The following is a 12,162-nucleotide window of genomic DNA, read 5'->3' on the forward strand; positions in this document are numbered from 1 at the left end:
TCTTGATCAGCTGGTCCCATTAGCCACAGAGTGCTGGCTCAGCTCTAGCTTAGGTAGTGATTGTATTATTTCTATTTTAAGTCCTCCATGTGGTTTTCAGACAGGTCTCCATTGGGCTTCACTCCCCACCGCAGTGGGCGGTGGGGCTTGGTCAGACACCTGGATGGGACAGGAGCAAGGGAAAGAAAGGCTGCTTCGGGCTACACTGCCTGGAGAGTGGACGAGGCTGGGGCGTCAGGCATCCACGCATAGATGACACTCCAATCGATGTCCCTTGTAGCTATGTCAGCCTTTGCTGGCTGGTCCCCCCCCCCATATGCAGGTTCTTGATGGGAGCCGGGGGTCATGGGTGGCCTCAGAATCCGCCTTTGGATCTGTGCTGTAGAAGGCGTGTGTGTCCCTGTGTGTGTCAGGGGTCCCTGGCTCTGCAGAAAGGCCCCTAAGCTTGGCATCCAGGTACCTCTGGCAGGACACAAGGGCCATCTGATTAGTGCCCCACATGCCCGTGTTGATGCCCTGGTGAATACACCAGGTTTCCCGAGACCCGATTTTTCTCTGCCTTGGCCTCTGTGCAGAATAATGTTTATTCTCCAAGATGCTCGTTGCTTTTCCGACAGGGCTGAGGATTTTTTTTTTTTTTTTAAATATACATCCTTTCTTCTCATTTCTCAACTAAGCCTGGGATTAAGAACGTGGCTTCAACTGACAAAAGCCAGGAGATTTCAGAATTAAAGTTGGAATTCTATCTGTAATGATGTCTTCCTGAGTATTTAAGGAGGACTTTGAACCGTGGGTAATTTTTTTTTTTTTCTCCTTCCTGAACTGGCCAGATGTGCTCCAAGTAGTAGGCAAAGGAAACAGCTCCACACAATTTGAGTTTTCTTGGTGATAATTGTGAGCTTGCCTTATTTGAGTCTCCCGGGTCCCAGAAGCACGAAGGGAGAGGCTTGGGACTGGCCGTTGTTTGGGTTGTGTTCTTACTGTGTGTGTCACATGGGGCCTGAGAGCTTCGAAGCTGGCCCCCCTCCCCAGCTCAGCCAAACCACTTGAAACGCACTTTGCCAGTATAACTCTAGTTCTTTAAAACGTTTCTCCACCAGAGAGATTAAAAAGTTTTTTTTTTTTTTTTTTTTTTCCTTTTGTGATTCTTTTCATCATCTGGGGCAGCAGCAGGCAGGCTGGGGGCATGGAGGGAGAGAGAGACTGGTGGGAGTCGGGTCTGGGTTCTCTGTTAGTGGGGGAGGGACGGCGGGGTCAGTGCCGGGACCACTTTAGGCCTTGCCTGTAGGGGGGAGTTTTACAACCTGGTGATGATCACCTGGCATGGCAGGCTCCAGGGTCAGATCCAGAAGCTGTGCCCTGGGCCATCCCAGAAGCCCACTTCAGAGTACACGCAGGGTGACCTGTGTTCTCCGCCCGTTCCCTCTGGCGAGGGAGAGGAGAGGCCCTATGGAAAGATCGGGAAGTGAATGTCTTCCTTCCCAGACTGATGCTGGGCCCTAGGAGAGCCACCCCTGACCTCAAGACCTTAGAATAGGCAACAAGATAAATCCGTACTCACCCCCCGAAGAGGCATCAGATTGGACAGCTCAAGGAAGTGTGTGGCAAAGGAGGGAGGGAAAGTTGCCTGATTATATTAGGAATCTTCTGAGGCCTTGGAGAGGACCTCTGTCTCTGAGTCTAGAATGAAGGTCAGAATTGTAAACTGCTTAGAATAGGCCTGACATATCATGGATATTTGTGTTAACTTTTTATTTTTTATTTTTTTATTTTTATTTTTTTTTAAGATTTATTTATTCATTCGGAGAGAGCGAGAGAGAGGCAGAGACACAGGCAGAGGGAGAAGCAGGCCCCATGCAGGAAGCCTGATGCGGGACTCGATCCCGAGTCTCCAGGATCACACCCCAGGCTGCAGGCGGCACCAAATCGCTGCGCCACCGGGGCTGCCCAACTTTTTAAAAATAAATAACTGCTTCTGTCCCGAGGTGCTGTATGCCCACTGGAGCAGGTTCCTCATGCGTCCCTCACATGGACTGGGTAGAGATCACAGAGTCCTGACCTTGGGAGTGGAAAGAGGGGTTCCCCTTGGGTGTTGGGGGACAGGAGAGAAGGCTTCCTGGGCTTTGAGATGGGGCTTGCTAGTCACAGATGTCAGGCCATGTCCTAGGGGCCATGTGCTAGGGGAGCAGTCCTATAATGGATGGGACACCCTTTGCACAAAAAGGAAGGGTGAATTTTATGGAGCCTGGTGAAGTGTTGGGTGGAATGGGTATGTAGTGGATCCTGTTGAGGCTTGGAGATCCAAATCCTTACGCTGTTAAAAAAAAATACAGGGATATGGGGGTCGTGATTGGTTAGGTTAGGGAGCAACCCATCGTCTCCATGATTCCTGGGGCCAGAGTGATGCTCTGAAAACCAGTTGTTTTTAGACTGGAATGTTCCTCTGTATTAGGTCACTGAGAAAGGCCCAGAAAAATATTTACTTTCCATTTAAGAGCTACTTGCCCTTACCAGAGAAGGAAGAAAGAGTCGCGTTGGGTGCTGCCTACCTCTGCATGAGGACGGCTTGCAGGGGAGGTTGGGGGCCCCTGCTCCAGCTGCCCTGGACAGGTGGCCCCGCTGGAGAGCCAGCCCCATGTGTAAGCACCACTGAGTGCTCCGCACCTTCTCTACAGAGTTGATGGGGCACAGTGCCCGTGGGCCCGGCTGGCCACGTTCTAGGGGAACCTGTGTAGGAGAAGGCACAACGGTCAACCCCCTTCCCTGCAAGCATTTGCCTTCACGTGCTCCCATCCGATCTCTAGGTCCCGCGTGGACAGTAGGAGGGTCATGCCGGTCCCAGAGAATGGCTTTGTCGGGGTTGCCTTCTTGGCAGCGGTGGACACGGCGGTCAGTAGCAGCTCTGGTGACCGGCCCAGGTCCCGCTTAGTGACCAGTTTGCTGCTTGGTGTTTCCCGACCGTGGCCCTGAATATAGGATGGTACTTGGTCATCTGCTCCCAGGGCGGTCATCCGCTCTCAGGGACTGACCCGGTGCCCACTGCCCAGGTGCGGTGCGGGTGTGCACATGACCACCCGGACCACCCGGACCACCCGGCCCGTGCTCTCGTTCTGCACTTCGTGTTGGGCTGCAGGTTTCGAGTAGTAGGGTCCTGTGAGTATGAAATGGTGAAGGGGGTCCCTGGGTGGGGGGGACTATGTTCAGGAAGATGTCCTTCTGGTCTTGGAAGGAAGTTTGTTGCCTTCAGGGCAGGTGGGTCATTTTTTATGGACTTTGGGCTCAACTTGTGCCATTAAAAAAAAAAAAAAAACAAACCTCACTTGGAAAGCAAGATGATCCTTGAAAATGCCCTTAAGAGGCATCCGGTGCTGGAATGAGAGAGCATCTTGGAGGTCAGGGGCCGAAATGTCATATGTCCATGTTTGCAGCTCCTGGGGAGTGGTGTTCAGTGCCCTAAAGGCTGATACGCGTGGGAAGTGCTCGGATGCCATCCCTGTAAAACATAAAGTTGGAAGTAGGGGCTCTCCTGAGATCCCGGAGAGGTCTTGGTGCCCAGCCCTGTTAACCGAAGTGCCTGCACTCCTCCGCCCGCCACACCGCACCCCACCCCACCTCAGGCCCTGCTCCGTTCTGCCCCTGGAGGGGAGGCCAGGGATCCAGTGCGTGCGTTTAGAGGTAAGAAGCTGGCTGTGGGCTTGGTGGTTTTCACATGAGTGATTCGTGCCCTCCCCGGGGAGGGCCTGCGCCTAGGTGGTTTAAGAGGGTGGCCTCTGGAGCAGGGCTTCTCTGGGGCACACCTGGCCAAGAGTCTGTCTCCTGGAGCTCCACCCAACACACCGTGGGAGAAGCTCCAGATGGGGCCAGAACATCTGTATTTTTAGCAAACTGGTCCCTGTGGTTCATAGTGCAGCCAGCCCAGAACCTGCCAACTGTACACAGACCCTTTTTCTTGAAAAACAAACCACTCCCCACCACACATCCATATACTTGTGTCTAGTTATTGAACATTTGGCACGACAAATGATTGAAAGATTTTATATGTCTTGAATAACCCCCTCCCCCTCAGAATCTGAATGAATAGATTTGGAAATGGAAATATGGATTTCTGCCCAACCAGTCTTTTTTTTTTTTTTTTTTTTTTTGTTTAAAAGGGATTCACCACTCCCTAGAACAGCACCAGGCTTTCCTAGGGATGGACGGGAAATTCTGCAGGTACCTGTTACTAGGGGAGCTGGTTCCATACACAGATGGATGCACTTGACCCGTAGGGGTTATTTTTATTTTTTTAAAGATTTTATTTATTTATTCATGAGAGGCACAGACACAGGCAGAGGTTGAAGCAGGCTCCATGCAGGGAGCCTGACGTGGGACTCGATCCCGGAACTCCAGGATCATGCCCTGAGCCGAAGGCAGGTGCTAAACCACTGAGCCACGCAGGGATCCCCTATTTTTTTTTTTTTTTAAGATTTTATTTATTTATTCATGAGAGACAGAGTGAGGCAGAGACCCAGGCAGAGACAGAAGCAGGCTCCCTGCAGGGAGGCCAATGTGGGACTTGATCCCAGGACCGCGGGATCATGCCCTGAGCTGAAGGCAGATGACACTCAATGCCTGAACCACCCGGGCGTCCCCAATACCTATGCTTTCGACCAGTCAGCAGAGTTCACTGAGGGGGCTGGGCTGAATGTCACAGCATGCTAGCCAGGGGAGAAACTTTTTGCAAATTAAATTTCAGTCCAGTCTGAGTCACTTTTTAGGGAAGCACACTCTGGAATTATGTGTCCACAAGTCCAAGACGGGTGCGGCAACTTTCAGGGTGGCCTGTGTGAGCGTGACGAGGGGACCCGTACCACCAGGTGCGTGTATGTCCTTATGCGGGTGAACAAATCAAGCTCCGGGTGCCGATGGCATCATTTCCCTGTGTTGCCAAACCCAGATTTGGGAGCAGCACTTTCTGTTTTAGAAATGTAAGTAAACACATTTTTGTGGCAGATCCTTTTTATCTTGATCAGTGAATTTATTAATTAGTAGGCTTCACTTGAGGCTGGTAGCTTATGTTTTCCATATAGATGACAACCCACCTTTATTCTGTTTGTAGAAACTCCTTATCATACGCGAGCTTACTTTGTTTTTAGTAACAACCCTGATAGGAGATAGTGAGGAGGTGTGGTTACTTTCCACTTGTGGAATCCCCAGAGGGGGTCTCGGGAAGCCAAGCAGATGGGCTCACAGTTCATAAATGGTAGAACTGGGTCTAACCTGCCTCTTCTCTCTCTTTTTTTTTTTTTTTTTTTAAGATTTTATTTATTTATTCATGAGAGACACAGAGAAAGAGAGAGAGAGAGGCAGAGACACAGGCAGAGGGAGAAGCAGGCTCCACGCAGGGAGCCCGATGTGGGACTCGATCCCAGGTCTCCAGGATCAGGCCCTGGGCTGAAGGCGGCGCTAAGCCGCTGAGCCACTAGGGCTGCCCCTAACCTGCCTCTTCTCTACCGATACTGAGCTGCCTGAAGAGTGGCTTTCTATCCAAATACCCCAACTCTTTTTTTTTTTTTTTAAGATTTTACTTATTTATTTGAGAGAGAGTATGCACACGTGTGCATGGGGTGCATGAATGGGAGGGAGGAGGAAGGGGAGAGGGAGAAGCAGACATTTCACTGAGTGCAGAGCCCAATGTGGGGCTTGATCCCAGGACCCTGAGATCATGACTTGAGCCAAAGTCAGGTGCTTCACTGACTGAGCCACCCAGGCGCCCCTCAGATAACCCGACTCTAAGGATGAGGGTGTGTGTACAAATTTAAAGGCAGGGTAGGGGTGTGGGTAAGTCCACCCAGTTTGCAGAGTCTGGAGCCTTTGGCATGAGTTCTAGGTGCTTGTTTCAAGGTGAACTTGAGGGACATGCATGGTGTCCTCAGAGGAGTGATTTACGGGGCCTCTTAACTCCTTGAGCTGAGGTTAGGTCGTTAACTGGTCTTGAGCAGAAAAGATCGACCCTTTCTGGTTTAGGTAACTGCTTTCTGGGGGAAGTTTGGGATACCCTTTGAATTGCACACAGAGACATTACTTTGAGAGAAATTCTAGCCATTACCTTAACCGTTACCTGGCCGAGTGGCACAGGGATAGATGTCTGGGGCCACAGGTTAAGAGACCTCCAACTCTGCTTGAATATGAGAAGTGGATTTGGGTCCTAGCAGTTCCTTTTAGGGCTGCTTTTGGACTTGGGTTAGCAAAGAAATGACTTTATGATTTATGGTGTTTATGAAGACTAGCGTACCTATCTGTTTTCATATAGACATCCTAATAGAGATTAAATATAAAATAAAGCAGAATGCATGAACAAACATATTCCCATAAGCAATATTGTAGTGTTAGGCAGTGTAATTACGTTTTGTACACTTCCCAATTAAGCAGTTATGCATTACTGGAAAAAAACCACCTTTAAGAGATTTAGGAAAGCTTTATAATTTTGTAGATCAAATAAAAATAGATGTATCATATTTTATGCATAGGGTTTAAAATTTTTACACTATATGATAAAGGAACTCAGTTTGGATTGATTTGTGGAAATTTATGCAGTGACACGGAAATGAATTTGCTTTTTCTGAAAATGGCCTGTTGAACAAAAATCTGCTTCTTCAGCAAATACAGCTCCTACTGTGTGCCAGCCTCCAAGCAGGAGCAAGGAGGGTTTATCCTGAGGTTCAGCAAAGCCGTGGTGACCATGAAAGAGCTGGAATGGGCTCAGGATGCTGCATCAGTGCATGGGCGGAGGGTAGGTCATTCCTGGGCTGAGGCCCCAGGGAGGCTGGCCCGCTGGAGGAATTAAAAGACATTTGTAGTGCTCTCTGACCACTGTAGACGTGCTGTGTAGAGCTTAAGAACATAACCTCCAGGGGTACCTCAAGTGGCTCAGTTGGTTAAGCATCTGCCCTAGGCTCAGGTCATGGTCCTGGGGTTCTGGGATCGAGCCCCACATTGGCACCAGGGAGCCTGCTTCTCCTTTTCCCTCTGCCTGCCGCTTCCCCTGCTTGTGCGTGTTCTCTCTCTCTCTCTCTCTCTCTCTGTCAAATAGATAAATAAATCTTTAAAACAAACAAACATATGTGGACTTCCGGTCCCAGGACACCAGCCCCCTGGTGAAATCCTTGGGAAGTGACCCCACATATGTGCCTGAATGTCTTCACAGTGGGCCGATGGGTGCTCAGGGAATCTGTGAGGGTTAAACGACTTAAAGTATGGCAAGCCCTTGACATGCACCTTGAGGAAGATCTCCCATGTGGGCATTATTACTATTCTTTTTTTTTTTTAATTTTTATTTATTTATGATAGTCACAGAGAGAGAGGAGAGAGAGAGAGAGAGAGGCAGAGACACAGGCAGAGGGAGAAGCAGGCTCCATGCACCGGGAGCCCGACGTGGGATTCGATCCCGGGTCTCCAGGATCGCACCCTGGGCCAACGGCAGGCGCCAAACCGCTGCGCCACCCAGGGATCCCCTTACTATTCTTGTTCGTAGTCGGAGCAGTAGTAGTTACTGGAGTTGGAGTAGAGAGAATGAAGTGTGGTGGGAAGGACTCTGGGTCTGAAGAGGCAAAGAGAGGGCCCAGAGGGTTGTGGGGTGGCCCTGAGTTCAGATCAGTTTCGCCAGGCATGGCCTTTTAGGGCAATGTCGAGGGTGGAGGAGCTGTCAGAAGAGTGTTTGGTACTCAGACTAATAGGCCCGGGTGCCTGATGGGTGGTGGATGGAGAGGGGGGACGGTGGGTCAAGTACTTGGGCTACATATATGGTAGGTCACTCGTTGGGGGTCTGCTCAAGTCCTTGGGCTACGTGGTGGGTCAGTCATCCTTTCCACCCAGCTTATGTTACACCAGAGCTTGAGTGTCTGTTTGACTCTGAGCTCCTGGACATGAGCCTGCTGTGTCCCTCCACAGAGAAGCCCAGGTGCCAGGATAGGGCTGAAGGCTATTTTGTCACTGTCTCTTTATCTTCTGCCCCACACCGGTCATCTTCAGGGGCAGGGGTGGTGGTGATCCTGTTTAACGAAGGAATAGCAAGGGAAAGCTCTGGTCTTGCCCTGGCTCTGATCTTGAGTGACCTCCAGGGCTACTCTTCTCTCCTTCAGTGGGGGATCCCTGGCTTCTCTGAATTGAGGCATGCTTGCAGTCCCAACACCTACTGATGGGGACTTGTTGGGCTGGGTGTGGCCTCTGGGGGCTCTCAGAGGGCCATGGCCTTGCCCGTGCATGCACGTCCCACGCTGCCCCAGGATGATTACCACGGGTGGGGCCACGGGTAGCCTGTCCATTCCTGGCTTGATCGGATGGGTTTGCAGTTAGATTAAAGGGACTGAGACGAGGCTGCCTGGGATGGAGGAGACTGCAGGGGCAACCAAGGAAGGGTACTTGAGGGGAGTGTCATTTCTCCTTTCCTGGCTACCGAGCTGCTGGAGGTAATGAAAGGGTCTCCCCTGACAAGATTGTGTGACGTGCAGCTGAGTTTCAGAGACGCTCTCTGGAGACGTCGACACTCTGCTGGGTGTTGGGATTGGGACGGAGGTGCCTTCCTGGGGAGAGAGCTGGAGGCTGAGGTCACCGCCTGGGACTACAGGGGAGGATACCTTGTTTTATTATTTGTTTTGGTCCTTCGTGGGGATCGATGTTTAGAAACTTTCACACAGGTGTAATTTCCATAAAGCTCCGATTCACCCTTTCCACCTGCAGTCCTGCAAGTTTTGACAAAAGATATGTAAACATCAAGTGGCTGCAGAACCAGTTCCATCACCAAGGAAAGTTGTCCCATGCCCCTTGGTAGTTATGTCTCGCCCCTGCCGGCCACTGATGAAATCGCCCCTTTTTGTCGGCAGAAAGACCAGCCTAGGAAGTTTGGGGAGGTAGGCACCGGTGTCCTGTGAGGCGCCGGGATTTCCCAGGACATCCAGGGGTCTCACTTGGCTCAGGGGGACTTCTCCAGTCCCAGCAGGTAGACTTGCTTGGGTGTGGCAATGCCCGTGCCGTCCCAAAGAAGCCCAAGACTTCAGCATTTAGCTGGATCAAAGGCCAGTCCCTGTAGTTGGAATCTTGTCTTTTCTCTGCCCAGAGGGGCTGGTTCCAAAGCCATACATACAGGCCTGGGTGCTTTCTCAGGCCATTGTCCCCGGGCTTCCTGGGGACACGCACGTAACAGCTGCTCACCCTCCTCCACACAATGTCCTGCCAGCCCTTCTTGGAAGGTGTCCGGAGACAGGTGCTTCTCTATCCACCCAGGCTGCTGGCTCCAGGTCCAGAGGGATCGCGAGTGACCACCACGTCACTGGCTGCTTCCTCCTTTCTCCTCCTTGGGGGAAGTGGCTTTGCAGCAAGCAGGCAGTGTGGCCATTCGGTGTTCTGTGACTCCAGGGGGCATGGGGCAGCAGTGGGGTGCCCTCAGGTTCCCGTTTGCCTTCCTGCAGGCAGAGGCCAACCAGGCCACCACCTTCCTGTGGTCAAGAAGGGCGGCGTGGGGGAAGCCTGGAGGGACCAGAGGGCTTTCCGGTGGGAAGGTCAGCAGCTGGCGGATCCAGCAGTGGACCACCCGCTCAGCGTCCCACCCTAGTACCTGCACCCCAGGGTCAGGGTCTCCCTGATGACGGGTGCTTAATGAGGTGGGGCTGGACGGGCTGCAGAGCATTCCCTGTCACTGCATGGGCGCCGACATCGACTCGCTTTCTTCATAGTATTTAATATTCTCCTGTTTCCGTTCAGTTGGGGGGGAGTTTTATGAAATGAATCTGGGAGTTTTTAAAAGTGCTAGCTGGGGATTGCTGCATTTATTGACTTTTCTGATGGCTGCTGGAAATGTCTTCAGTGCTGGTTCTGTCTTCAGTGCCTCCCTGCCAGGGCCCAGCTCTGAGGGTGGGAGAACGCGCTGCTCGAGCCAGAGTGGCTCACGATGCTTCCTGGGTGTGTTAGGAAACCCCCTGAAGCCTGTGAGCTCAGACTGAACCTGACCTTGGTCCTGGCCTGAAATTCATGTCTGGCCTGAAATTCATGTCTAAGCATCCTTGGCCTCTTGGTGGGTGGTCGTGTATGGGCTACCATTCAGGGAGGTAGCAGATGGAGGTGCAGACACGTGCATATGGGACTTTGGGGGGCTTCTCAGTGCAAGGAGACTGGAGCCAGGGTCAGTAGCAGAAAGGTTGGCATTCCGTGTCCCCGGGAGGGCTTCAGAGGCCAGTGGGACAAGGGCTGTTTGAACTGGCGTCCGGGACCTTGAGCAGAAGTTGTCTGTATGCGGCCACCAGTCCACTCTGGCCATGGTGATTTTGGAGGAGTCGCTTCTACCCACAGGCAGGGGGAAGGCCCAGATTCCCCCAGCCTGGAGAGCCTGCGGGACCTGGCTGCTGTGAGGTGCCCGGGCACATACCGCCAGACAGCCTTGTGACACCAGTTCCCTTGCCTGAACCTTGCCAGGGGGAAGAAACTTGCTCAGAGGCTGGAGTTTCTTAGGGCAAAAGTTGAAAGCACAGAGATAAGAGAGAAAAGTGTTTTATGGTCCGAAGGGTGTCAATAAGCATCTGCTGTGCTATGCACAGCAATCAACGCTTTTCGTGTGGCTGTGGTGCCCTGCTGTGACCACAGTAGGACCGCGGTTCCAGGCAGCCCAGCTCCTGCTTCTGTCCTGCTCTCCGGATGCCTTCTGTCTCCACAGGGCAAATTCTAGGTGAGAAGCCGCTCCCTTGGGTGGATCCTAAAATTCCAGCTGACTTGGAAGGAAGTGAATGGGGAGCCACTCTGCTTTGCCTGAGGGGTGAGCAGCTTGCTGTTATTGTATGCCCAGGCCCAGCTGGAAAAGAAAGAGAACATTCTTGAGGTGTGCACATTGTCAAATGACTCTTTCAAAGGGAGCCAGCTAAGAAGGGCCTTTGCCTGCGCTCAAGAATACTAGAAATACATTCATTTGGTAGATAAATAAGAATATAGCTGCTTTTTGTTGAGTGCCAGGAATGGGCCAAGGAGGACAATATAAAAATAAATGGATCTGGTGCATCCCTAATAATACAGCTAAGTGCCTCTCACGGGCTGGGTGTTCTTGAGTTGGGTTAGGCTCGGGGCAGCTCGGTGGCTTGCAGGGACACAGTTCTTGGTGACAGCTGCTGCACAGGAACCTCAGGGGGAGTTGGGACCAAAGCCCCGTCCTTTGCAGAGCTAACCGTCCGAGTGAGCCTGTGGATGTGCACTAGTAGGTTTGGGTTTCCTGAGTCATGCATCTCACACCCAAGGATCGAGGTCTTGCAGTGAAGCTTCGAGGCTCTGGAAGCAGACAGGCATTTCAAGAGGGTGGTGCTTTCTGAAGACACACATTTCCATTTCCATCTGGGTAGTGGTTTGCTGGTCAAATTTTTTTTTTTTTTTTAACCTTTTGGCTTGGAGAAATTTTCCCTCTGGTTATGGTAATTTTACTTTCCTGATATGTAAATTGATTACAGCAGCTCTTTCAAGTCTTGCACATTTGATTATCCACGAGCCTCCTCCTGCCTCTTGTTTAAACTTATTTTTAGCACAGTCCTTGAAACCTCAGTGTGAGACTGTCCATCTTCCGCGCTCTCGGAGCTGCCGAAGGTCATTTTAATCAACCCCATCCACCAGTTGCCTTGCAAGTCCTGCAAATGTGGTGGCAATGGGGCCTCGTGGATGGGTTTAGGGATGCCAGAAATCCGTGAGCCTAACCGGCAGGACAGGGATGCATGAACTTGACCAGCAGCCGCCTGCATCCTGCAGCTCTGGCCGATGCTGGGGTTCTTAGGGCTGGGGTTCTCAGGGCTGGCCGCAGACATAGCCAGCGTTGACACCAGCTTACCCCCAGGTGGGCCGACAGGCCACAACTTGTCAGCCTGAGCATGATCTTGTGTCATTAGGCGTCTGTTTCGGGGTTCGGCCTGTGGTGTGCTGGAGATTAATGCTGAGTCCCTGGTTCCGTTTGTGAAGCTGACTCCTGACCTGGGTTTGGTGAATCGGGGAGAGCTGTGTGGCTGCATTTGGGGGGTGCAGAGGTAGCTCTCGGCCTGTCCCCTGGGGCCTCCCCTGCAGCAGATCCTTCTTATAGGGACCCCAGTCAGAGGCCTGGTGACTCCTGGGTATTTTCTGAGCCTTACCTCAATAAGAATAAAAACGTCTTTTTTTTTTTGG

The 12,162-nt window shown here is 51.8% G+C and overlaps 1 protein-coding gene across 6 annotated transcripts in view; it reads left to right on the forward strand.

Moving 5' to 3' along the window:
• CTBP2 (C-terminal binding protein 2) overlaps positions 1-12,162 on the forward strand; it is a 157,230-nt gene that overhangs the window by 11,752 nt on the left and 133,316 nt on the right. The window contains exon 1 of one of the 6 annotated variants that reach the window (XM_072804947.1): positions 3,652-3,675. The exons of the other annotated variants lie outside the window; for them this stretch is intronic. The gene's annotated coding sequence lies outside the window, so the exon portion shown is untranslated. Of the gene's footprint in view, positions 1-3,651; positions 3,676-12,162 lie in introns of those variants that run through there. 6 annotated transcript variants of the gene reach the window in all.

Source organism: Canis lupus, chromosome 29, assembly GCF_048164855.1.
Source record: "Canis lupus baileyi chromosome 29, mCanLup2.hap1, whole genome shotgun sequence".
Classification (NCBI taxonomy): domain Eukaryota; kingdom Metazoa; phylum Chordata; class Mammalia; order Carnivora; family Canidae; genus Canis; species Canis lupus.